General features: G+C 48.2%; 1 protein-coding gene and 2 non-coding genes across 3 annotated transcripts in view; 2 read left to right on the forward strand and 1 right to left on the reverse strand.

The window, feature by feature from the left end:
* Positions 1–27802, reverse strand: part of LOC140189167 (uncharacterized) — a 420311-nt gene that overhangs the window by 288500 nt on the left and 104009 nt on the right. The gene's annotated exons all lie outside the window — the stretch shown is intronic.
* Positions 20665–20736, forward strand: trnaa-cgc (transfer RNA alanine (anticodon CGC)). Its single transcript has one exon. It is a non-coding gene; the product is annotated as a tRNA-Ala (tRNA).
* trnan-guu (transfer RNA asparagine (anticodon GUU)) lies at positions 22634–22707 on the forward strand. The gene has a single exon. It is a non-coding gene; the product is annotated as a tRNA-Asn (tRNA).

Raw genomic sequence — 27802 nt, forward strand, 5'->3', positions numbered from 1 at the left:
AGATCTCTGAGTATCTAACCTGGTTCTAACATATCGATACCGTTATAAAGAAGGCAAGATTGCAGCTGTACTTCATTAGAATTTGAAGAGATGTGTTAATTCCACAAATACACACAAAAAATCAATTGATGTACAGGGGAGAGCATTTTGACAGGTTGTTTCACTGTCTGGTATGGAGGGTTACTGCACAGGACCGAACAAAGCTGCAGAGGGCTGTACATTTAGTCAGCTCGATCTTGGGTACAAGCCTAGAAAGAACTCAAGAAGCAGTGTCTCAGAAAGGCAGCATCCATTATTAAGATCCTTCAGCACCCAAGGCATGCCTCTTTCTCACTGTTACCATCACGTCGGACATACAGAAACCTGAAGGCACACACTCAGTGATTCATTAATTGTCATGGTCCGGTCCGTGCGGGCCGCATTCCGGTTCACGGTCCGGTCCATCGACCCTTCCTCCAGATTTTCCTGTCTACCCTGTTTCTGTTCCTCTTGAGCACTAATTGAGGCAGCTGTTTCTCGTTGGGCCTGGCTTCATAAATACCTCCAGAGACCGGTGCGTGGCTGCTGGATTGTTCTTCTCCTTACTACTTGTATCCCTTCCCCTGCCTTCTGTTTCCCCGCCTGAAGCCTTGCCTTGTCTTGCCGGTAACTCTCGCCTCGCCTGAAGTTCTTGTCTCGCCCTGCATTGCCTGAAGCCTTGCCTTGTCTTGCTGGTATCTGTCGCCTCGTTTCGCCTAAAGTCTTGTCTTGGAGCCACCCTGAACCTACCTACGTTCCTGCCCCTTGCCTCCGTCGGGTAAGCCAGGCCAGTTTGCCGTTACCCTGCGGTTTATTTTGTCCCTTCCTGTCCCTCGCCTCTGTCATGTGGAGATCGGCGTACTGTCCAGGTGATCCGCGCCCTGCCCAGGAGGAGCTTCAAGACCCCAACCCTGAAGCCTCGCCCCAAGCCAAGCTTCAAGACCGCAAGCCTCAAGCCTCTAGTCTCAAACCTCGCCTCCAGCCTCGCCTCAAGTCTGAAGACTCCAGCCTCGTCCTGCCTGCCAGCCAAGTCTCGTCCTTGCCTAGTTCCGGGGTCCGAGCCAGAGGCAATACCCAGGTACTGGGTGCTTGTCCAGTCTCTGGCTCGGAGTCTCAGCCCGGGCTCCTAGCTCTCTTGTCCAGTCCTGTTCCGGCTTCCCGGTTTTTGTGTCCAGGTCCTGGCCCTCATCCTGTATCCTAGTGCTGTCCCTAGTAATTGAGTATCTGTGATCTGCACTTGGGTCTGTTCCCAGCCACCACCGTATGACAATAATAGCTTCTTCCCCTCTGTCATCCAATTCCGAAATTGACATTGAACCCCTGGGCACTATCTGGCTTATTTTAATATATAGTATTTATATTATTCCACAATTTCTAATCCATTCAATATAAGTATACTGTAATTTATTTATTTATTTATTTATTGATTGATTCATTCATCATTCCTTCTTTTGCTCTATACTATGATTTGCATTAAACTGCTACTACTAATTAACAAATTGCACGTCACATGCCGTTGATAATAAACCAGATTCTAATTCGTCCAGCTGCAGGTTCAGACCTATCCTTCTCAATCAGCACCGGAAAACCTCTAGAATTATAATCTGTAAATCTATCTTAATGAAATCCCACTCATTTCGCTAGGCTCATTTCCCACTAACATCTCAAGTATGTTCTCTCCCCGGTGGACCGTCAACATGCTGTTTCTGGAAACCTTCATGAATACACCTAACAAATAATGCCCCATCCAATCCTCAGGTGGTGAGGAAGTGCAAGTCATTCTGGAGAGATGATTCACCAACTAGTGTGTTCCATTGTTTTACATCAGTCAATAACCTGCTGACATATCTGTTTCCCTCTCTTACTGGCTATTATAAAGCTGACTGTATTACACTTTTCTTATTCCTGAGTCCCTCCACATTGTCGTACTGGTTGAGCTTCTGGGATGAGCTCGAGCCTGTGACATTCTGACGGATCAGCAGTGCAGCTCCCCAACCTCTTTTAGGTCCCTCTGGACTCTCTAAATCATCTAAATCCTGGAATATTGATATACCAGTCCTGACCTTCTCTCAACCAGATCTCTGTAATGGATTAATCACTGTTCCCTGTATAAATGCAGGATCTGGGTACGTTTGTCTGACCTGTTTTGCACCCTACACTGAAATAAACTCACTTTTTTTTTCCCCATTCGGTGCCACTGTGCTCATTAAGGTGACCCCAACTTGACTTCCTTTAGGTGTTCTTTGACCTCATCTCTACCTTCCACCAATGCAAACTCCTGATCTGTAGCTCTGGATACCAACATACTCTCCACAGGCAACGTGATCAAAATCATCAGGATGACTCCAGCAGGATTCCCTCTGAGAATATGATTTACCCCTCAGTGTAATCCATCCTCCCTGTAAAAGAGAGCCTAATGATGAGTGTTCCCGATGCCTTCCCTCCTGACCCAGATGGTTAGCCATACATGTAATTTCACCAACATTTGATCCCTTACGTCGCAAGCATGTGGCATCGAAAGTAATCCCGAAATCACCACCCCAGAGATTTAATTTTTTAAATTACTGCTCACCTCCCTAACTTTTCCTTGCAGGAAGTTTTCTCTCTGTTGTTAGTTCTAATAAGGACCATGACATCTGGCTGCTCATCCTACCCTTTCAGAATGGTCTGTACCTTCTCACAGACATCCTTCGTCATAGCATGATGAAGGTAACGCACTTTCCTGCAATCTCATTCATTTCCACTGATATTCCTCTCTGTATCTCCTCGGATAAAGAATTTGCTGCGTGTGATTCATATCCTTCTATTTCCTGTATATTCATGAACTTATTTAATATCCTCTTTGTAAGGAAAATTGTTTTAAAATTCATTCAGTATTCATTTATTATTCAGCTCACGTTATTTACATAGGCGTTCGCAAACAAAGGAGACTGCACACGTGTTAAAACAAAACACTTTATTAGAACTCGCACCGTTTTAGTACAGAAAGGAAAACAAATATCCACAATAGTAGCAGTACATGAATCAAAATAATTCTGATCATCCACCACACACACAAGCCGATCTCACTGTTCGATGGAAACAGAGATCCGACAATGTTATGCAGCCTGTTCTGTCCCTCCTGTTCTCATTCTCTCTCTCTCTCTCTCTCCCTCTCTCTCTCTCTCTCTCTCTCTCTCTCCCTCTCTCCATCGCACTGTCTCATTACCTCTCTCCCCCTCGCGGTGACTCCTTCTCACGCTCACCCTCGCTCACGCCCTGTCCCTCGTGAGCTCTCCCTTGCACCCTCTTACTCGCGATGTCTCATTCGCTCACTAACCTTCGCGCCTCAGCCCTCGGGCTGTCTCCTTCTCGCGCTCACTCCTTCACAGTCTCATTCGCTCTCTCTCTCTCTCCTCTCTCTCTCTTTCTCTTCCTCTTTCTCTCTCACTCTCCCCTTCCCACCCCTCTCTTCGAACGCGATGAGTGTTTTTCTCGCTTTCCTGCGCGCTCATCCTCGTGCTGACTCTCGCGCCCTCTCTCGCAGGCTCTCTACCTTGTGCGCTCTTCCTCGCGAAGTCTCATTCACTTTCTCTCCTTCCCACCGTCAAACTTGGTGCTGTCTCCTTCTCACGCTCACTCCTTCGCTGTGTCTCATTCGCTCTCTTTATCTCTATCTTTTGCCCTCTCTCTCCATTTTCTCTATCTTCTGTCCCCTCTCTCTCCCGCATTCTCTCTCTCTCTCTCTCTCTCTCTCCTTCTCTCTCTCTCTCTCTCTCTCTCTCTCTCTCCTTCTCTCTCCCTCTTTCTCTATCCTTTTTTTTCTCACAGAGCAACAAGTGAAGGTAATGGTATTTGTCTTCAATTGTAAAACGAGAAATCTGTTAAAAAGACAGTTCAAGGTGGCAATAAGAAGGGAAACCTTCAGGTAGAGAAGGAGGAGGAAACAGGGTGAAGGAAAAGACGGGTTGTGACAGAAGCACGAGTGGTTGATACAGACGAACATATTCTCCAAGGTCAGGCAGTTTTGTCAGAACCGGGAAGCAGGGGAAACAGGCTCGTCTCAAGCGTCAATTTAACACGGCGCGACGTGAGATGCAAAGGGGATTTTTTGGGAAGGTGAGGCCAGTGATGCCGTCGTGATCAGCTTTAAACAGCTGTCTTGTCACTGTAAGCAACACACACAAAATGGAAAACAGTGAAGTTTGACAGGTTTCCGATGAAGGATGTCGGTCCGAAACGTCGACGATTTATTCTTTTCCGTAGATGCTGCCAGACCTGCTGAGTTCCTCCAGCATTTTGTCTGAGACCCTTCATCAGAATCTGATTTTCTGCTTGTTGTTTCGTATTGCGACCATCTGCAGATGTTCTCATGTTTGTTTTGTAACTCTGTTCATCACATTGTTTCCATATACCCACAAGTGGGGAGCTAGAATAGGGCGTACGAAGGCAGCTAAATTGTAATACTTTACAGCGTTTATTTCTAACGTTTCATGAGTTTCAAAATCAGATTCAGTGGGTATTTCACCGCATTCTTTAGTTCCTCTCGGAATTTGCTCTGAGTAAGGACATAAATACACGTGTTGGTGCAGGAACTGAGAATCTGCAGCATTGTCGATGCCTGGTCTGTGACGTAACGGGGATCGGTGACAGAATAAACATAACTCTTTGTAATCCGTCTATAGTTAGAAAATACCACCAGTGTTCCCCACAACAATATGAAACTACCGGTTATGCTGAAGAGCAAAACGATGGATTTGCGTCGGTTCTCCATCTCCCGGTCCTTGTCTTTCTCTCCACTCTTTTGTCCCCGGAGCCCCCTGCGGGCTCGACTGGCCACTAGAATCCGCCTGACAGTCAGAATATTGAACAGCAACATCAGAATGAAAGGGGCGCAAGGGTAGAAAATGCGGTGAAAAATCACAAATGCGGCCCATGAGGGAGAGTTTGTGAAGGTCTGTGTTAAAACACAATACCAAGAAACACCATTAATTGTTTCTCCAGACTTGTACACAACGCCCCAGGGAACAGTCTCCAAACAGGCCAGCACACTCACTGCCCCGATAACCACAGCCGCCGTTCTCTCGGTGCAATATTTTGTTTTCAGCTTCTCACAGCAAATAGCCACAAATCGATCGACGGTGAAAGCGACAGTCAGCCAGACTGAGGTCGCAGTGCTCGCAAACATCAACCACATGACGAGTCTGCATACAGGAGTGATGGACAGGAATGATCGGGGAAAATAAATCTCAGCAGTCCACCTCAGCAGCGGATTCGAAATAACGACCAGGAGATCGGCCGCTGCCATTCCCACAAGGTAGCGAGTGACACATTTGGAGAGACCACACTTTCTCCGGGACAGGATCACAATCGCCACCAAGTTCGCTGGAAGAGAGACAGGGAAGAGCAGTTTGAGAAAATCCAAACAAAAGCCACTTCTGCAGTTCGAGCGGATCCTGTAATGTTTCCACTTAATTCTTGGATTTAGTGGTGGGAGGCTCGAGAGAGGGCGCAGAGCTGGCGGAGACATAGAATGACTTTACACAGTAAAATAATTTGAATACGGATTACTTACTGATGACCAAAATATGAAATGCCAGAGGAAAGCTTAAACTAGGTAACCACCTCCTCTGAGTCAATACTGGATGGAACATTTTCTGCCGGTGCCTTCCGCGTCTCGTTCGGACACTGATGACAGGATTCTTCCATTAGACAATCATCAACTTCCATGGCGATCCCTGTAAGGGACAGAACTGCCGAAGGACAGAACAAAAACAAGAAATGCTGGAAACACTCATTCAGATAAAACAGAATATGTGGGGGAAAAAACTGGTAAAATATCTCTCCTCAGACCTGTTCTCGGATAAACCCCAGACACGTGTGTTAACTGGTTTCTTTTCCTGTACAATCTGCTTGGCGTTTAGTGTTTCCAGCATTCCCCGAGTTTGTTTCCTATTCCAGCTTTTGCCTTCTCACTCACTTTACAACAGAACATTGACTGATTTCTGACACAACATCACGACAGTCATGATTCCTCCCACTGAATCCATCGCAGATAAGCATGAGAGAGGAATTCAATGTCCAGCGGCAAACTCGATGCCGCAGTCAGATGTCTGTAACGGTGTCAGATGTAGATATAATAGAATACATTTCACAGTATGGATAACTGTGAAGTACCACGTCGCTTGTGATAATCTGCTCAACAAATATTTCATTGTGTTGTCCGTCAGTTATATTCAGTTCAGCTATATTGCACAAAGTTATTAAAAATCGACATCATGGAACTCCTGACATTTGCTAAAGTGTTACTGCCAGTCGATGGATTGAACATCGCACCTAACTCAGTCAACCGCTCATTTACAAATATGGACAATCAATCAATTGGTTGAATGTCCGCGGGCTGTTTCAACACAATATTTGCAAATTCAGTGCAGCTGCTACAAGACCAAAAATACAGAAACCCGAACAGCCCATTATGGATCACAAACCGCTGGTAGAACGCTGCCTGACCCACTCAGTTCCACAGAGTTTGGCGGATTCCCTGAGTTCCTGCAGCCGTTTGTTTTAGATCCTGATCCCAGGATCCATAGTCCCGGTGTTTCCAATCCAAACCTGAAATACTGGGACGGGTATGTGCCAGTGACAGAAACAATCACAGCATTGGAAATAAACTTTATTTCCCACCAACAGCAGCTGACACTGCAACTTACCGGGTATTCCAAAGGCTGAAATAATAGGATAGTAAAGGTCTCGTATCCACCAGGTGACCGGATAGACCATTTCATGAGAATCTGTGATTCCTGTTGCTCCTGAATTCACTGCTCCGGCAGACACTGAGCTGATGCTTCATATCAACCCTGATTTATACAGAGGCTCAGTCTCCAGAGATACGGTTATACTCCTCACTAACTTTCTCAGTTACAGTTACTTGAACAAACAATTTGATTCAACACCATTGTCTCTGATGTACATATACTGAGTACATGAAAATTCTTTGTCATTACCTCAGTAGTGGCTCTGGTGGAAATAGGCCGGTAGCTTTAATTACAAAGACTGAACCTTGTCACGGAGCAGCTATATATAGAGATTTCATTTTTGTTGTCTAATTAATCAGTATTCACCGAAGACTAGCGACGCTGTCCGACACCTACCTTTCTCTGTAGTTTCCCATTTTGATCTGTCCTTCAGTCATTCAGCTTCATCCTGGTCAATAAGGATACAATAGAGAAAAAGGTCGGGATGGAAACGATCAATTGACCACGTTGCCAATGTCGAAACACGAGAAAACCTGCAGATGCTGGAAATCCAAGGAAACACACTAGAATTCTGCTGAGTTCCTCTAGCATTTTGTGTTTGGTGTTTCTGATGCAGTCGTCTTTTATACACGTTTTACATTTGACAAAGTTCAAAAGACAATTGGAAAGTAAAGTGTTATCCATCAATAGAATGTCAAGACCGGTAAAATAATAAAAATAGTCCTCGAAATTGGAAGAACAATAGTTGCAGGATGACTAAAAGTGAACGAGAAAACGACTAGCTTGAGATACAGAGAGAGGGAAAGAGAGAGAGAGGGAAAGAGAGAGAGAGAGAGAGAGAGAGGAATCAGGCTGTGTGACATTGTCGGATCTGTGGTGCTCTCTTAAACTGAGATCGGCTTGTTTAATGGATGATACGTATTATTTTGATTTCTGTACTGCGAGGTACAAAATGAATACATTTAATTCATTGTTATTCACTAAGGAGAAGGACCTGGCCGAAAGCGAGATCGGGAAGCGGGTATGGTGACATTCTCGGGCGTGTTGATCCTAAGGAAGAGGTGTTGTTGGGTCTCTTAAAGTGTATTAAGGTGGGTAAATACTTTGGGGGATTTAGTCCACTGGGGGACACAGACCACATGCGGGGAAACATACAGATGGAACTCACATCATGGTCAACACACACATAGTGAGCTGAGGGGAGTGTTCCTGTGCTGTTCTGTTCACTGTAAATTGTTCAATGATTTGAGAAGAATGGGCAAATGATCAAAGGAGCATGTAATGAAATTCTTATTTTTACACTGATTGTTGTTCTCATCTGGGACACACTGCCTGCAGGGGTGATGAGAACAGCCAATCAAATTGTTCAAAGATAAAGTGGACAGGTCCTTCCGAAGAAGTAACCTGCAGATCATGGGAAGAGAATTCGGAATGGGACAGTGGGAATGCTGTACTATAGACTTGATGCTCCGCACTATAGAATTGATGGGTTGAATGTTCTAGTGTATCCCCCAATGATCCTGTGTCCACTAATGATCTGAAACAGTCAGTCTGGTCTCCAGGAAACAGTTAATTTAGTCATGGTCCGGTCTGTGTAATCTACAATCCGGTTCACGGTCCGCTGCCTGTACCTTATTCCAGGTTTTCCGGTATTCCTCAGTTTCTGTTGAGACAGCTGATTCTCGTTTGGCTGGTCTCATAAATAGCTTCAGGATTGAGCCTCTGGCTGCTGGATTGTTCCTGTCCATACCCGCTGTGTGAATCCCTTCTGTTCCCCTTCCTTCTTTGACCCGCCAGAAGCCCTGCCTCTCCTTGCCTTGCCTCGCTTGCCTCGCTTGAAGCTCTGCCTCGCCTGCACCGATGTCAAGTTCAATCGCCGGAGCAAGGTAAGGAACTGTCTATCGTTGTTTTGAATTTTCTATGTCCACGCCTTCGCGAGGTAGGTCAGGCAGTCTGACGCTGCCTTGTGTTGGGAACCGTCCTGTCATATTTTGTGTTCTGTGTTTCAGTCCCGGCCCTACGTCCTGTTTCCAAGGTGGGGCGAAGTGGGGTTTGGTCCCGGCTCTGTGTTCCATGTTCCGGTCTTTTCGTCGACCAAGTTAAGGCTTCGGGATCTCATCCAGTTCTAGCCACGTCCAAGAACCTTGTCCTGTCCAAGCCTCGGCTTTGTATTCTCGTCGTGTCCATGTGTCTCTCCCAGCCCAGGAGTACCTTGCCCAGCCCGGTGCTGGGGGTCCCTCGTCCTGTGCTGTGTTTCCATTGTCCTGTCCGGGAGTTTCATCTCCAGTCCTGTTGCTACTCCTCAGCTGTAGCCACGGCTTGTCCTCGCCTAGTTCTGGAGACGGAGCCCGAGTCAAGTCCCAGGTTCTGGGTCGTTGCCCAGTTTCTGGCTCGTAGTCCAAACCCAAGCCTCGAAAAAAAACACAGCCATGTCCAGTCCTGTAGCCACATCATGTCCTCACCTTGTTTCAGGGTCCGAGCCAGAGTCAAGACCCAGGTTCTAGGTCAGTCACCAGACTCTGACTCGGAGTCCAAGCCCAGGCTCCAAGTTCGCTTGTCCTGGTTCCGGTAAACGAGTCAAGTCCTAGCCCAAGGCTGTGTTCTTGTCCCAGCTCCTAGTTTGCATCCAGTCACGTCCCTAACTCTAGTCTCTAGCCATGTCCAGTTCTTAGTAATTCAGTGTCTATGTCTTGCATTTGGGTCCGCTCCCAGCACCCCCACCATGACAGAACAGTCCAGCCAGACTTGGACCCAGCGACACAAACACTGTCGTTTAACACTCGCTATCCTGGGTTCTTTCCTGTCGAATGTCCCATCCCCACCCGCTCAAATATTCAATTCTTTGGGAAGCGTTTTGGGTCTCCTGAAGGCTCCCATTGAGCGGGGAATGCTGTCATTGCCCGGTCCCTGAAATCCACATTCCGGTTCATGGTCCGGTCCATGTTCCTTATTCCAGGTATTTCAGTTTTCGCCACTTTCTTTTGAGGCAGCTGAATCTCGTTTAGCTGGCCTCGTAAACAACTTCAGGATTCAGTCTCTGGCTGCTGGATTGCTCCTGTCCATACCTCCTGACTGAATCCCGTCTGTTGCCTCGCCTGAACCCTTGCCTCGCCTGAACCCTTGCCTCGCCTGAACCCTTGCCTCGCCTGTAATCTTGCCTCGCCTGTAATCTTGCCTCGCCTGTAATCTTGCCTCGCCTGTAATCTTGCCTCGCCTGTAATCTTGCCTCGCCTGTAATCTTGCCTCGGCTTGCCTGCTCTGAAGCCTTACCTGCTCTGAAGCCTTACCTGCTCTGAAGCCTAGCCTCGTATGATGCCTTGACTCGGCTTGCCTGGTCTGAAGCCTTACCTGGTCTGAAGCCTTACCTGCTCTGAAGCCTAGCCTCGTATGATGCCTTGACTCGGCTTGCCTGGTCTGAAGCCTTACCTGGTCTGAAGCCATACCTGCTCTGAAGCCTAGCCTCGTATGATGCCTTGACTCGGCTTGCCTGGTCTGAAGCCTTACCTGGTCTGAAGCCTTACCTGCTCTGAAGCCTAGCCTCGTATGATGCCTTGCGTCGCCTTGCCTCGTCCGAAGCCTTGCCTCGTCCGAAGCCTTGCCTCGTCAGAAGCCTTGCCTCGCTTTGCCTCATCTGATGCCTTGCCTCTCCTTTCCTCGTCTGAAGCCCTGCATCCCGTTGCCTCGTCTGAAGCCTTGCCTCGCGTTGCCTCGCCTGAGACCTTGCCTCGCGTTTCCTCGTCTGAAGCCTTGCCTCGCACGTAACGGTCGCCTGCACCGCTCTCAAATTTAATCGCCGGAGCAAGATAAGGATCTGTCTATCGTTCTTTTGAACTGCCTCTGTGTTCACGCCTTTACTTGGTGGGACTGGCCGCTGGCCGCTAACTAGTGTTGGGAACCCTCTGTATCCACGCCTTCTTTAGGTAGGTCTGGCCGTTTGCCTCTACCTCGTGTTGGGAACTGTTTGTGTCCACGCCTTCTTTAGTTAGTTCTGGGCGTCTGCCACTGCCTTGTGCTGGGAACCGTCTTGTCATATTCTGTGCTCTGTATATGAGTCCCGGCCCGACGTCCCGTTTCGAAATAGGGGACCCGGTTCTGTGGTCCATGTTCCTGTCTCTCCCTTGACCAAGGTTTAGCGTTCCTGTCTCTTCCTCGACCAAGTCAAGGCTTCGGGTTCTCGTGCAGTTCTAGCCACGTCCAAGAACCTTGTCCTGTCCAAGCCTGGGCTTTGTGTTTTCGCCTTGTCCGTGAGTCTCGCCCAGCCCAGGAGTACCTTGCCAGCCCGGTGCTGGGGTTCCCTCGTCCCGCGCTGGGGTTCCCTTGTCCTGACAAGGAGTGTCACGTCCAGTCCTATTGCTAGTACTTGTCCTGTAGCCTTGTCCTGTCCTCGCCTGGTTCCAGAGTACGAACCCGAGTCAAGTCCCAGGTTCTGGGTCCTTGTCCAGTCTCTGTCTTGGAGTCCATACCCAAGCCTCGAAGAAACCCGAGTCATGTACAGTCCTGTAGCTACGTCATGCCCTCGCCTAGTTCCGGGGTCCTTGTCCAGGCTCTGGCTCGGAGTCCATGCCCAGGCTTCTAGTTCGAAGTTCCGTGTCCTGGTTCCCTTATCCTAGTCAATTCCTAGCCCAATTCTGTGTTCTTGTCCCAGCTCCTAGTCTGCATCCAGGCACGTCCCTAACTTTAGCAGTCCGGCTCCACTCAGAAGAGCACCTACCTCTTGAATTTTCTAGTTTACATGGAGATACATACTCTCGGGGTCCTCCGAGAGGGTGAAACAATGATGGACCCAGTCGGACGGATACAGTTAATTACAGGGAACGACTACGACCAAGAGCTAGGATAAGAGGCTCTGAGTGTCCAGAGTGTTGGCGTGGGAGAGCGTTTTCCAGCATCAAAGGTTTACGAGTCTACCAAGCAAAGTTGAAGTGCTAGTCCATCCCAGTGGATGAAGATGAGATTTCTTCACCAAGCACAGATGATGTGGTCTTTTCAACCACTGATTCACAAGCCACGGCGATTCGCTCTGGACAGAGTCATCATACTCCAGGTCAGACGAGCGATAACACAGGTCAGGTTTCAGACCACAGTACCCAGGTAGATTCTTTGCATGATGGCGGTGGTGAGGAGGTAGAGAAGATGAGGAAGATTAAGTGGCCAGCAATGGCAGATGAGAAGGCTTGGCGTGTATTTGGTGGGGATATCAGCATGATGTTGGAGAACACTCTCAGGGGAACATCAAAGAGAAAGTTAGAATTGATGGGCAATATGATTTACGATGTTGGAAAGTACAGGTTTGGTTTGGTTGAGTTAAAGAAAACAAAGCCTATTCAGCAACCAAGCAGGCGCCAGAAGGAGATTAGTAGGTTCAGGAGAGAGTTTAGATCGTTGAGACAGAGGTGGAAGGTAGCAAGTGAGGGTGACAAGCCAGGGCTTGCTGATCTCCGAGAGCATTTTCGAATGAAGTTAGCATCACTCCGTCGTGCAGAGTCAGAAGGTAAAAAGAGAAAGAAGAGAGAGGGCAAGAAAGTCGTTTTTGAGAACCCTCACGACTTCACAAAGAAACTGTTTGAACAAAGTAAGAGCGGGCAGCTTAACATCTGTCAACAAGAACTTGAGGATCACCTGGCAAGCACTTACTCTAACGAACAGCAGGAGGCTCCTTTGTTTGACATTTCAGGGCTTGTGAAGCCTACTGAGCCACGAGTGAAGTTCGATCTGTCAGAACCCAAACTGGCAGAAGTTGAACGGTTCATCAGAAAGGCAAGGTCAGGTTCAGTGCCAGGACCCAATCAAGTGCCGTATAAGGTGTTAAAGAAGTGTGAACAGCTGAGGAAATGCTTGTGGAGATTGTTAAAGGTGGTATGGAGACAAGGTGTTGTTCCTTTGTCATGGAGTGAGGTTGAAGGAGTATACATCCCGAAGGAAGAGAATTCTTCTACATTGAATCAGATCCGACCAATTTCACTCCTGAATGTAGAAGGGAAGATTATGTGTGGCATTCTGGCAGAAAGGCTATCTTTATTTGTGATTGAGAATGGATTAGTAAATACATCTGAGCAGAAGGCAGGAATACCAGGCTTCCCAGGATGCCTTGAACATTTTAGTATAATATGGCATACCATCCAGGAGTCAAAAAGGCTGAGAAGAAATCTGGCTGTAGTTTGGCTTGATCTGGCAAATGCATATGGTTCTGTGACCCATGTCCTGATTGAGTTTGCGATGGAATTCCTATGGATTCCTGCTAAGGTGAGGAACTTTGTTATGCAGTACTACAACGATTTCTGGATGAGGTTTTCCACTCAGCAGTTTACAACTAGGTGGCAGAGCTTGGATGTTGGAATCCCAATGGGATGTGCAATTTCACCCATCCTTTTCGTGTTAGCCATGAAGGTTATTGTGAGGGCTGTAGAATCAGTGGGACCAGGTGTCGCACTTGATGGTGGAGAGGAGTTACCACCAATACGAGCGTTCATGGATGATCTTACACTATTGGGTCCCAGCACGGAGGCAGTGGAAAATGTACTATCTGGACCCTAGAAGCTAATGGATTGGGGAAGAATGAAGTTCAAGACCAAGAAGTCAAGGCGCCTTGTTCTTAGGAGAGGAAAGCTGGTTGACTTTCATTTCACCCTTTGTGGAGAGGGGATTCCATCCATTCAGGACCAACCAGTTAAGAACCTCGGGCGATGGTACACTGAGGAGCTGAGAGACACCAAGAGGGTTCAAGAGACAGCAGAACAGATCAGCAGAGGTCTGATATCTGTTGACAGGTGTGACTTGCCTGGCAAGTTGAAGTTGTGCTTGCAGTACGGACTGATGCCATGGATAATGTGGCCACTAACTGTCTATGAAGTGGCAATGTCCCACGTGAGGCAATGGAACGGAAGATCAACAAGTATGTGAAGAACTGGCTTGGAGTACTGAGCAGCCACACCAATGTTGCAATCCACAGTAGCCAGACAAAGCTCACCATCCCAGTGCAATCCCTTGTTGAGGAAGTCAAGGTAGCCAAGGTATGATCATTCTTGATGCTTCGAGACTCAAAAGACCCTGTCGTCAAGTACACCCAACCGAACGTGAGATCAGGCAGGAAGTGGTCAGCCTGTGTAGCAGTTGATGAGGCAGAGTCCAGGTTGAAGCACAAGGGGACGGTTGGGACTACCCAGCTAGGCCGCCAGGGACTTGGATGGACACCCCACAATTGGTGGTCATCTTCTACAGGTAAGGAGCGCCGTGAGCTTGTAACACAAGAAATACGAGAGGTAGAAGAGGAGAAGAGGTTAACTAAAACAGCTGGCCTGGCCAAACAAGGGGTTTGGACCCGCTGGGAAATTGTTGAACAACGACATCTATCTTGGAATATTTTGTGTTAGATGGAACCACTCCGCATCTCTTTTCTATGCAGAGCAGCGTACGATCTGCTCCCAACACCTGCCAACCTCAGCACCTGGTATGAAGGTAAGACAGACAAGTGTGCTGCTTGTGGCGCGAAGGGAACACTTCAACATATCCTGATTGCATGCAGAGATAATCTTTCCAGCGGCATGTACACGTGGAGACATAACAACGTTCTCAAAGTTGTAACAGAAGCGGTTGAGCGAGAGTACTGCAGCACAACTTATCTCATGCCCCATGCTGCACAGAACATCGCATATCATTTGTGAAAGAAGGCTCCAAGTCAAGGGTGTCCAGCATAGGCTCACGATCAAGCAGATTTTCTTCAACCAATGATTGGTGTGTCAAGGCTGGCCTGGACGGGAGCAAATAGCTTTCACAACATTGCGTCCAGATATAATCGTCTGGTCTGACAGCAGTAGAGAATCGGTTATTAGTGAACTCACAGTCCCCCGGGAAGACAACATCGATGAAGCCCATGAGCACAAGTTAGCCAAATATGCAGAGTTAAGATCAGAGTGCAGAGATAGATGGTGGAAGGTCTCATGCTATCCATTCGAAGTAGGCTGCCGTGGATTTATTGCGTTCACTCTCCAGAAGTGGCTGCGTGACCTTGGCTCCACTAGAACAGAGATCAAGTCAACCAGCAGGGCTGTAGCTGAGGCAGCAGAGAAAGGATCAGCATGGGTGTGGACCAAGTATGTCCAGAGGGGCAGATAGTCAGACTGTGTATACATATCTTGCAAACCGTTCAGTAGTTGCATAGACACCTGAAGAGCAGACTATCTGTTGGATGGAAGTGGCCAGCAGCTCTGATAGAGGCAGATGCCAAGTTTTTAAGCTCACCAGTTGGAGGTGGTGCTTTAGCACTGCTGGCCCACCACCTTGAGGGAGTCTTGATCATAAGCGGGCCAAAACTCCTGAAGAAAGGTGGCAGATCAACGGATGATCCCACTGGTGATAGCACAGGACAGTTAACATCTTAGTCCATGAGTATTTTGTAACTCTAGAGAGAGTGCAGAAGAGATTTACAATGGTGTTGCCTGCATTGGAGGGGGTCCCTTATGAGAATAGGTTGAGTGAACTTGGAGCGACGGATGGTGAGAGCTGGCCTCATAGAGGTGTATAAGATGATGGGGGTCATTGATCATGTGGATAGCGAGAGGCTGTTTCCCATGGCTGAAATCACTAACACGAAGGGACATAGTTATATGGTGCATGGAAATAGGTACCGAGGGGATGTCAGGGGTAAGTGTTTCACACAGAGAGTGGTGGGTGCGTGGAATGCACTGCCGGTGGCGGTGGTGAAAGCGGATACAATAGGGGCTTTTAAAAGCCTCTTAGATAGGCACATGAAGCTGAGAGATATAGACGGCGATGCGCAAGGGATATTCTAGGCAGTTCCTAGAGTAGGTTACATGGTCGGCACATCGTTGTGGGCCGAAGAACTTATAATGTGGTGTAGACTTCTCTGTTCTCTGTTCTATGTTCACCCTTTGTGCCACAGAGAAATCCCGAAGGGAAATGGAATACAGTAAATCGGTTCTCACCGGGTTTAGATACGGAGACCAGAGACTGGTTTTTGGAGCCATTTTTTTAAAAACCTGCATTCGTGAGATGGATCAGGGGTCACAGAAAATATAAAGATAAAAAGCTGGAGACACGTAGTCTACAGGATTCGAACTTGCGCGGGGAAAACACAATGGATTTATCGTCTACCGTCATAACCTCTCGGCCACAACTACAGCGCTCTCCACACGCGACAGGGGCAGTCGTGATCCCAGAGTCAAAGAAACAGACTTGCCCTTGAACTAAAAGCGAAAACTGCTGCAAATAGGCAGCAAAACCATTAGCATCTGTGGAAGGTGAAACAATATTCACGTTTAGCTTGATGGCCTTTCACCCTGAATTCCATGCGGGCATTTGGGAGAAGGGAAATTGAAATAGAGGGGGACAGGTTTGCTTCACTCCGTGAACACCATCCCGCCCCCAGATCCACATGTGGGTCTCAGCAGTAGGGACAACGGTGTTTGCCGTTTCCCAGCTGTCATGGGGAAGAACGTGCTGGGCCGCCTTCCTGGGTCGCTGCTCTACGTGGGATGAGAGAACTCCCACTGGGCTTTCAGTGACGGGGCTGCAGAATTCTGACACGCGTCCAAGCAGTGACGGCGATGGGGGAGTCTGCCCGATGGCTGTGTCAGTATTCGGACTGGATCACTCCCCTCCATCTTCCTGATCCATCCGACATCCTTAGAGGTTTGAAAAGACAATTATAATCAGGATTTCTTTGTCCATTTGGTGTTGCGCGAGGCAGGGCCCCATTATTAGCTCTTCGACTCGTTCAGGGCTCGATTCTAACACAGTCTGACTCCTGGAGTATGCTCGCCGTGGATTGTATAACTCCGGTCTGTTGGGAGATGGCGACACTAATTTACCGGAATAGGATCTGCAGCAGAAATGATCCGACAGAAAGCTGCCTGGGGACTGATCGAGTCACACAGAACTATGGGAGACGCCTTACTCCTCCAGTCTTTTGCAATGTCAGTGAGCGATGGTTGTTACTGGTGAGCAGACCTGCCTTCCAAGCAGTTGACCCGGCTTCGATTTCCAGCCATGGCACACTGTACCATTTTAGACTACACAACAAATAGTCTTCTTACATCGACACGATCTACGCAGAACTCCAAGGGCCAAATGATCGACTCACGCTAATTCATGTTGTGAGTGTAAGATGGCTTCATTAATTATCATTCACTGTGCCGTGGATCAGAGATGGAATTAACGTCCCTCAAGAGTTTCCCGTTCAATCCTGTCTTGACTCTATTCCAGATTCTACAAGAATGGCATTTCACAGGAAGGATTGGCAGGATTTGCAAAGCGTTTCCCCGATGTTGCCTGATTAAAATGATTGAGCTTGTTTGTCTTCACTGGAATGTCAGCGCCTAAGAGGAAACTTGACGGAATTAAGAAGTAGAAAATTATGAGATACATAGATTGGGCAGATAGTCAGAATTAGATTCCCAGGGTATAGATTTGAAATTCTACCGGGAATGAATTTAAGGTCGGAGTGGGAGAGAGTTTAATGAAGATGTGTGGCTCACGTTTTTAGACAGAGTGGCGTGGGTGCTTGGAACAGGCTGCCAGATTCAGTGACGGAAGGGTGTACGATGTGTTTAGATAGACACATGAATATGTTCGTGTGGAGCGACATCGATAGAGGCACAAAGAGAAAATCTACAGATGATGGAAATCCAAGCAACACAGAAAATGTTGGGGGAACTCAGCAGGCCAGGCAGCATCTTGGGAAAAATACAGTTGACGGTTCGGACCGAGTCCCTTCATCCGGACAGGAGAAACAATCGACGAGTAGTTAAATTCAGACGGTGAGGGGACGGGAGAAATAAACACAAGGTGATAGGTGAAACCGCCGGGGGAGGGGGCTGGTGAATTAAAGTCTTGAAACCTTGATTTGTGAAAGAGATCCTGGGCTGGAGAACAGGGAATCTAATACAAGAGGACAGAAGGCCATGGAAGAAAAAAGGGGGAGGGACAGCAGGGCGAGGTGATTGGCGGGTAAGGAGTTAAGGTCAGAGAGGGAAATGAGACCGGGGCTTGGTGTAGGAGGGAGCATAACCAGAAGTTGGAGAAATCTATACTCATGCGATCAGGTTGGGGGATATCCAGACGAATATAATGTGTTGCTCCTCCAACCTCAGTGTAGCTTCATGGCGACAATACAGGAGGCCATGGGCTGCCATGTCGGAATTGGAATGGGAAGTGAAATTAAAATTGCGGCCAGAGGGGGATGTCACTTATTCTGTTGGACGGAGTGTAGGTGCTCGGTGAAGTGGTCTCCCAATCTGTGTCAGGTGTCACCGATATATAGGAGGCCACACCGGGAGCACTCAATGCAGCAGATGACCTTCAAATACTCAGAGGTGAAGTGTCGCCTTACCTGAAAGGATTGTTTGGGACTCTGAATGGTAGTGAGGCAGGAGGTGTAGGAGCAGGTGTAGCACTTGCTTCACTTGCAAGGATAAGTGCCAGTGGGAGGGATGAACTTACATGGGATTCAGATAGAGAGCTATCCCTGCAGAAAGTAGGACATAGAGGGGGAGGGAAAGATGTGTTGGGTGGTGGGATCCCGCGGAGATGGCGGAAGTTACATAGAATTGTTTGCTGGAGGCAGAGGCTGGGGGGAGGTAGGTGAGGACAGGACGAACCCTCTCCCTGATGGAGGGCGCGAGGATGAAATGAGGGCAGACGTGAACAAAACGGAAGATATTCCGTTGAGGGCAGCTTTGGTGGTGGAGGAAGGGAGGACCCTTTCTTTGAAAAAAAAAGACGATATCTCCTTTGTTCTTGAATGAAACGTCTTATCCTAAGAGCAGACGCGGCGGGAGACGGAGGAATTGGGAGAAGAGGACGACATTTCACAAGTAACGGCGTGGGAAGCGGTATAGTCCAGATAGCTGTGAGAGTCACTGTGTTCAAAATAGATGTATCAGTAGACAAGCTGTCTTCAGAGATAGAGACAAAGATATAAAAAAAAGGAGGGAGGTGTGGATAAGGGCCAGGTAAATTGTTGTGCAGGGTGGAAGTTGGAGGCACAACTGATGAAGTGGATGAGCTCCGCATGGGTGCAGAAAACAGCAGCACTGCTGTCGGTTATGTAGCGGAGGAAAATTATGGAGCGATACCAACGTAGGCTGGAAGATAGACTGCTCCTGGAAGCCGACAAACAGACAGGCATATCTGGGACCCCTGCCAGTGTTTATGGCTACACCTTTTGTTTGAAGGAAATGGGAGGAGTCGAAGGAGAAATTATTGAGTTCCTCCAGACGGAGATGCGTAGTGGCAGAGGAGAGCTGGTTGGGTCTGGTATCCAGATGGAAGCGAAGAACTTTAAGGCCATTAATTAATAGTTTTTAATGTGTAGCTTTTTGTTCATTGATGCTGTTGTATTGTTCAGATCTACTCTGAAAGCCAGCAGGTACATGAACGCCAGAGTAGTCGATGTTGACATATACGTAATTAGATAATGATACTACTTTGGACTTTGAACGTGCTCTCCTGTTCCTATTGCCCACTATTAATTGCTTATATCTGGCTTTTATCAGATTTTGGAATGCTGGGAGCACAGAACCCGCCGTCCTGACTCGTTTTCCACTGGATGTGAGTCTATTCCACACCAAAATTGTTATCTGGTGACGGCCCTCGGAAGCGGCCGAGTCAGGTTGTCGGATAGATCAGAAAGGAGGACAAGTCCGGGCGCCGGTCCTGCTACCTGTAGACTTTCCATATCGATCAGTGCCAGGGCGCCGGGCCAGCGTCCTGGAGCTCCGTCATTCAGATCCCCTTCAGCTCATGTAGATCAGTAGCTCAGGAAGCAAGCCCCACTCCGCCTTCTCCAGGACAGCGGGGAAACGGCAGGCACCATTGTCTCTGACGCTGAGGCCCACCTGGCGATCTTGGGGTTTTTGGTCGCAATGTGAAGAAACCCTGTGCCGCTATAATTGAGTCCCTCTCCACTAAAGTGCCCGCATGGAGTTCAGGGTGGAAGGTCACTGAGCTAAATATGAACTCTGTTTCTCCCTTCACAGATACTGACCTATCTGCTAAGTATATCCAGCAGTTTCCGCTTTTAGTTCAGGATCAACTCTGTTTCTCTGACTCCGGATCTCTGCTGACCCTGTCGCATGTGGAGAACATGGTAATCGTAGCCGAATGGTTCAGGTATTGGACTGGAAATCCATTGGGTTGTCTTCGGGAAGATTCGCATCCTGTCCACTGCAATGAATGGCCGAGCAGACTCGAAAGGCACAATCACACACTCCATCTTTTGTTTTATATCTTTCAACGTCCAGCCTTTGCAATTTGCTACTCAGATTTACTATTAAGGATGAGGTTATGGAGTACTTGGTGACACAGGACAAGATTAGACAAAGTAAGTATGGTTTCTTTAAGGAAAAGTATTTTGAAAAGTCTTGGGCTGCTCATCTCAGAAAAGATGTGCTGGCATTGGAGAGGATGGAGAGGAGGTTCACAAGGATGACCACGGAAATGAAAGGGTTATCATATGAGGAACATTTGATAGCTCTGGATCTGTACTCAATGGTATTTAGAAAGATTAGGTGGGATCTTATTGAAACCTTTCGAATGTTGAAAGGCCTGGACAGAGTAGATGTTGGAAAGGATATTCCCTACGGTGGTGGAGTTAAGGATAAGAGGTCGCAGTCCCAGGAGAGAGGGGCGTCTATTTCAAGCAGAGATGCAGACGCAAGCATCGGCGGATGCGAGGTCGTTGGGGGTATTGAAGGCAGAGCGAGATATTCTCTTGGTTGGACAAGGCAACAAAGCCTATGAGAGAAGGCGGGGGACTGGGACTGAAGCGGGGAAACATAGATCAACCCCCATGATCGATGGTGATGCAGACTCGATGAGCCACATAACCTAATTCTGCTCCTGTACCTTATGATCTATGGGATCAGATTGAAGATTTCATCACAAATTCGACATCGGGGATGTAGCTCAGTGGGAGAGCGCATGCTTCGCATGTATGAAGTCCCGGGTTCAATCCCCGGCATCTCCACAGAATGTTTTATAAATGAGCGGAAAACAGATGAAGAACTTACTCTGCGCTCAGCCTTCATTTCCCTCGTTGAAGTACGGGATAAGCCTGTAACATGTGGGAGAGTTAAGAACGGGCCCTTGCTGTATCCGTGGGGAAACTCAAATAACATTGCGCAACATTCATTGCACAGCAATTCCAGTTACTCTGTGAAGCACAGTGTCTCAGCGGATCCGCGGAACCCATAACCTCCAGGTCGATAGATCGAAACCATCTTCTGCTGTATTCATCACTTATCAGTGCGTATTAACCCCGCGACCTGTCACATTATGCGCAGATACTTGGGAATCCACCGCTTTCAGATGAATAATGGAAGGAGAAATGAAGAAAGATTTTAAATTACATGTGTGCAACGATCGGAGATGAGCATTTCTGGTTTATCTGAGGCTTTTGGTTCTGGTGTGTACAATATGGTTTCGTAGGCACACACTCATCCACGCAGGTTTTAATGAAGTCAGTGACAGCTGTGGCGTAACCCATTGGGACTCGAAGATGAATCCCTGAACACAGTCCTGTCTACAGATTTTAAGCTCTCCAACAAGAGCCGCTGCACCTCCCTTGTCCATAATTTTTTAGTCCTCAGTACTGATGCTGCGGGCATCAGTGCCTACCTATATTTAGGGAGTAGAAATAGAGCCAGACTTTCCAGTGTGGGCAAAGTGGAAAATTTGGAAAAATATTTTCTTGCATCAGTTAAATCCTGTTGACGAATGTCCCCTTTCCCAAAACACAATCTTGCCGGGATGGAAACTTTATGCAATGAACAGCTGAATCGGAAACGATTCCGAGGTCTCTCCCGTCGCACAGTAAAAAGCGCGTCTGTGAAATGCGCCAGTGCCACAGTCAGCGAACAAACATTGGGTGACTCAGTGAAGTATCCTCTCCTCGGAAATCTCAATGTCAGATCGCTCTTTCGCACTGAATTTTCGTTAGTTTAGTGGTTAGTATCCCCATCTGCACTGGGAAGACGGGGTCAATTTCCCCGTCAGGGAAATGGTTTTGCTCTTTCCATATTAAATGTAATTGTAACTCGAATTTTCAAAGCAAATTGAAAAGGGTTAAAGAGGTTAAATCCGAGTTTGGGGTTGAAGTGATCGGTTGTTTGGCGATGTGAAACAGTCGATCTGCAGTGACCCCGGGAAGGGAGAGTCTTCCGAGAGGGCGGGACTTTGTGTTCAGCTTCGATAAATCTCCCCTCTGCAACTCTGTATCTTCGAGTTATTCAGCGTAACACGCGGTGACGTGGAACAATGTTTCTAGAAATAGTTGCTTCATCTGCCTCTGCCACATTTTAAATGCTAAACAAAGGCTCTTCTTGTGCTCGATTTAAGGATTACAGTTCAAAGAGTCAGAAAGGAGAGGGCGAGTGGAATCGGTGCCTTCACCCAGCTCAGACCACGCTGCAGAAACTCCGTGAGACTCCTTCCGTCTGACTGCGAGCTCGGAGCTGTAAAAGTTCATCGAACTGAAACGTGAACTCTGTATCTCCCTCCACAGTCGCTTCCTAATCTGCGGAGTATTTCTGGCTGTTTCGGCTTTTAGTTCAAGAACAGTCCTGTTTCTCCGACCCCGGGATCGGTGCTGTCCTGATCCGTCCCGGGACACAGTGATTACGTCCCATGTAAAATGTCCTTCTTTGAGGACTGTGTACTCGTGGCCGAAGTTTTTGGCGATGCACTGGGAATCTATTGTTATTTCCCCTTCTAATTCTGACAAGTTTCTGGTTCGAACGTTTTCTGTTTCACGTTGTCTGCTAACCTCTGATGCAAACCATTCATGCAGATTGTGAAAAGCCGGGTCACACTATCAATTGCCAGTCACCATCTTCTAACGTTGGAATGGCAGACTTTCCCGGCTTGTCTCTGTGGCGCAATCGGTGAGCGCGTTCGGCTGTTAACCGAAAGGTTGGTGGTTCGAGCCCACCCAGGGACGCTGGTGATCCAGCAGCTTTTGCTGCGCGTTGTATTGCCCACCGGGAAACACTGCGCTGTCCGGAGACCGGCGTTCCCTGCTACTGCCCCATCACGTTCAGTGGGATTTAATCTTTTTGTCATGTACCGAGATACAGCGAAAAGCTTCTCTTTCACACTGTTCATAGCGATCAAATCATTACACAGTGTATTGAGAGAGAACAATGTAAAACAAAACCAGAATGCAGGATAAAGTGTGACAGAGAGAGAGAGAAAGCACCGTGCGGGTAAATAATTAGGTGCAGCATCACAACGGCGTAGATTGCGAGAGCAAGTGTCCATCTTGTTCTACTCGGGCACCATTCAATAGACATAACAGAGGAGCTGAAGGTATCCTTGAGCTGTAGTACGTGCTGTCCGACACATTCAGCCGGATAGAGGAATGAGAAGAGAGAATACCCGGGGTGCATTATATCTTTTTATCAGGAGTACGTAAGATCCACTTCTCTTTGACCATGAAGTGTATGTTTCCTCGAGCTACACCCTTGGAACTAACGGAATTGCCGGGTCAAATGCCGTGGTTTTGATTTAATTTAATTTTGAGCCCTCGATCTTTCAGTTGAAGTCTAATCGTTTTGCATGCCACATAGGGCCCCGGTCATATTATTTTCACTCTGGATGTCCAGTCCCTATAGACATCCACCCCCGACAAGGAAGGCCACAAATCTCTCCGCTTCTGTCTAGATACCAGTCCAAACCAGATCTCCTATACCACCATGCACCTCCGTCTGGCGGAACTTGTCTCTACTTTGTCCTTCGATTCCTCCCTTTCCTTCAAACAAAAGGTGCAGCCATAGACACTAACATGAGTCCCAGCTATGCCTGTCTGTTTGTCGGCTATGTGGAGCAGTCTATCTTCCAGCCTATCTCTGAAGACAGCGTGCCTACCATGCGGAGCTCATCCACTTCATTAGCTTTCCCTCCAACTTCTACACAGCCCAGAAGTCTATCTGCCCATATCGGACATCTCCCTCCCTTTTCTCGATCTCTCTGTCTTTATCTCTGAAGACACCGTGTCTACCGATATCTATTTTGAACACAGAGACTCCCACAGCTACCTGGACTATACCTCTTCACACCCCATTGCTTGTAAAAATGCCATCCCTTTCTCTCAATTCCTCCGTCTCCGCCACATCTTCTCTCAGGGTGAGGCGTTTCGTTAAAAAACAAAGGAGATATTATCTTTTTTCAAAGAAAGGAGCTTCCCTTTCTGCACCATCAAAGCTGCCGTCAATAGAATCTCTTCCATTTTGCTCACGTCTTCCCCCCCCCCCACTCCATCCTCGCGTCCTCCACCAGGGAGAGGGTTCGTCTTCTCCTCACCTACCTCGCCCAGCCTCCGCCTCCAGCGCACAATTTTCTTCAACTTCCGTCATCTCCGGCGGAGTCCCACCACCGAACACATCTTCCCAACCCCCTCTACTTTCTGCTTTCTGCAGGGGTCGCTCCCTACGTGAATCCCGTGTGCGTTCGTCCCTCCCCGCTGATCTCTCGCCTGGCACTTATCCTTGCAAGTGAAACAAGTGCTACACCTGCCCCTACACATCCTCCCTCACGACCATTCTGGATCTCAAGCTGTCCTTATAGGTAAGTAGACACTTGAGATGTGAGTCTTTCGGGGTCATCTACTGTATCCAGTTCTCTCGGTGTGGCCTGCTGTATATCTGTTGGACCTGTCTCAGATTGGGAGACCGCTTCGCCGAGCACCTGCACTACGTCCACCAGAACAATCGAGATCTCCCGGTGTCTTCTACTACCGCTACGTCGAATCTGGCCTAGGGGCATAAGGCATAAGGCTCCCAGTGGCCACCCATTTTAATTTAACTTCTCATTCTATTTCTCACATGGCAGCCCATGGCCTCCTGTACTGTCATGATGAGCCCGCACTCAGGGTGGAGAAGCAACACATTACATTCGTCTGGGTTGCCACCAACCTGATGGCAGGAACATCGATTTCTTGAACTTCTGGTAATACCTCCTCCTTCACTAGTCAACGTTCCAGATCTTTACTTCACCCCCTGCCCCCCTCCACCCGCTGGTTTCACCTATCATCTGGTGTTTCTTCCTCCCCTCCCTTCACCTTCTAACTCTGATTCCTCATCTTTTTTTTCTTCAGTCCTGATGATGGTACTCAGCCAGAAACGCCGACTGTACTCCTGTTCATAAATACTGCCTGACCTGCTGAGTTCCTCCAGCATTTTGTGTGTGTTGCTTGGCTTTCGATCATCTGCGATGTTCTCTTTGTCCCTCTCTCCATATCGCTCCACACATACATATTCATATGCCTGTGTAGAAACATCGTCTGTACCACCATCACTCCATGATGTTGTATGAGATTCGAGTAGTGAAGCGTCTCCCATGTTTCCATGTGACTCGACCTGTCAAGGAGCAGCTTCCTGCCGGATCATTCCTCACTCTGCTGCAGGTCCTATTCCGGTCATTAATGTCGCCATCCTCCAGCAATTCGGAGTTCCCTTTGAGTCTACTCCGGGAATCAGATTGGGTTAAAGCAGACTCCTGAACGAGTCGAAGGGCTACTGATGGGGTCCTGCCTCGCGCATCAGCAAATGGGAAAACAAATCCTAATTATAATTGTCCTTTCAAACCACACGCTGATGGGATCCCTTCCTTCGGCCAGACCTTGAACACAGTAAGTGACTGAATCGCGAAAGAATCCTGAGACCCTCCAGTCACACAGTGAGAGGGGACGGGTAAAAAGCGGCAGATCCACACTCAACAAATAAACGTCAGGGTGACTCTGTGAGTTCTCCTGTACTCTGAAATCTGTGTGACAGATTCCATATCCTTGTATATTCTTCGTTAGTTCAGTGGTTAGTATCCCCGCCCGTCACGTGGGAGACCGGGGTTCAGTTCCCCGTTGGGGAGACCACTTCCTGCTTCAAGTGTAAAATAGCCAAAAAAAAAAACGGTGCTGAAATCGGTCTTTGAGACTAGGGAACAAGTCTGCAATGAGCTCAGAACGTGAGAGTTTCCGAGGAAAAAGAGACGACGGTGAGTTTCAAAATATTTCCCCAAACATTCCCTCAGCGAGTCTGTATCTGGGCGCCATTCGGAGTCACACCCCGTCACTCCGAATACATTAAACCGGGGCTGTTGCTGTAAGATATCAACTCCCGCACGGTCCCAGCAATCCTGCCGTCTCCCTCAGTGCGTCTGTGTGACTGTGTGGAGAAGACAGGCAAAGGGACACCTGCAACAATTTGCAGAGAACGATCGAAGTTCAGATATGTTTAATTCCAGGCTTAAAGCGAGCCCGTCCCACCTGCAGTCCCCAAAACCTCTTCTCAGACCCTCATAAAGCGAATTGGGGGACGGTCCGGAGGCGCTTCGCACTTTGGCGACAGTCGCACGCATGCGCTGCGAGGCTCCGCCCTTAGGCCTGATTGACAGTGTACAGCTAAAGACATGCGCTGTCCCATTCCCTCGCCCAGTTGCAGCAGCGGCTTTAAAGCAGCTGGGAATGGGAAGGCCCCTGGCCCGAAGCGGTACATTGAGGTGGTGGAGCGGAGAAATCCGGGGGAAACCTAGGCCCGGCCATCGGAACTGGGTCCAAGAAGGCGACCGGTCTCGGTTGTAGTTTGGACGCGTAATTGCGGGGGAGGGCAGGGGAGACACCTGCAGAGTGTTGGGGCGACAGTGGCAGGGGCTGGCTGGCGGTTTGCAAAATCTAAAATGTGACTGAGGGGTGCCAATGTTGGGAAAGTCAGATGCGGCATATGGGGAGTTAAGTGATAGTATGGAATCGATTTGGCAAGAAATAAGTGGAAAATGAGTCGGGACAGATGGGGAGGGACGCCCGGTAAGGGAAGAAGGACTCGGGTAGAAGATACTGTCGATTTCATGGTAATGATTAGTTTCAAATCTTATTGTGATAAACATCTCCATCCAGTTAGATTAACGAATGCTATTGTTACGTACCCCGTAACTGGGTTGCCAAACCAGCAGAAATGGATTACTCAGTTGGAGTCTGGATTACTAGAACTAAGAAAGTTTTATCAAAGAAACAAGGAACACAGTACTCTAATCAAAAGGATAATAAACGCCAACAGTTCAGCAATGATAATCACACATGTACACAGAATTAGGATAACAGCATCAATCAAGCTCTATCGTCGTCTAGGGGTAAATGACCAGTTTCAAAGTGACGCAAAGTTCAGTTCAATTGAATTCAGTTCAGTTCGCAGTAATCACTGCCGTGGGAGATGGACAGATGGGGGGGGGGGAGGAGAGAGAGAGCAAAAACGAATGAATATTCAAACGGCTTCCACACAGACCTCGATATTCTTCGCAGTCAGCTTTCGGGCGAGCCCTTTGTGATGTCTTCTGAGGTCACCGACCGTGACCCCTCTGTTTCCAGATACGATCGTTTCTCTGCGGTGAACCTGGCAGCCAGGCAAGGGCGGACACACACCAGGTTCCCGCTGATCGTGCCTTTCCACCCTGTGCGTCTATGGTTTGGTGCCGCGACCGGCCTTCCAAAACTTCCCACCGACTTGTGGGAGATGCACCGCTTCCAGGGTCTCGTTACCTCGGGGTGTCGTGTGTGTCCTGCCTTAGCGAACCTGTCCCTTTTTATCCTCCTGCTGGGGTATCGCCTGTCCGTCACTTCAAACAGTTCAGGGTTCAAAGGGGGAGCCGATCTTGACAGCTCTCCTTCCGTTAAACTCTCCCGTCCCTTCATTAACATCTCCAAATGCTGCTCCATTGTTTTTCTTATCTCTCTTTCTACTGAAGACAGGTGGCAGACCAACTGCTGATCCCACTGGTGCCAGCACAGGCCAGCTAACATCTTAATCTATGTGTATTCTCGTTATTGATATTGATAACGTCAGTAGTATGTCTGAGCAATGAGCGGCTGTAGGCTACATGTGTAGGAACAGGAGAAATTGGTGAAAATGAAGACTCTGGACGGAAGTAAAATTGTCAGTACATTGGTAGGAGAAACGAAGATTCAGGATGTTATTTCATTTGTACCTGCGTGTGTTTTGTGTGTGGAGTATAGCAGGACAACCTGAGAGGGGGTAAGATAGCTTTGG

Source organism: Mobula birostris, chromosome 28 (assembly GCF_030028105.1).
Source record: "Mobula birostris isolate sMobBir1 chromosome 28, sMobBir1.hap1, whole genome shotgun sequence".
In the NCBI taxonomy this organism is placed as follows: domain Eukaryota; kingdom Metazoa; phylum Chordata; class Chondrichthyes; order Myliobatiformes; family Myliobatidae; genus Mobula; species Mobula birostris.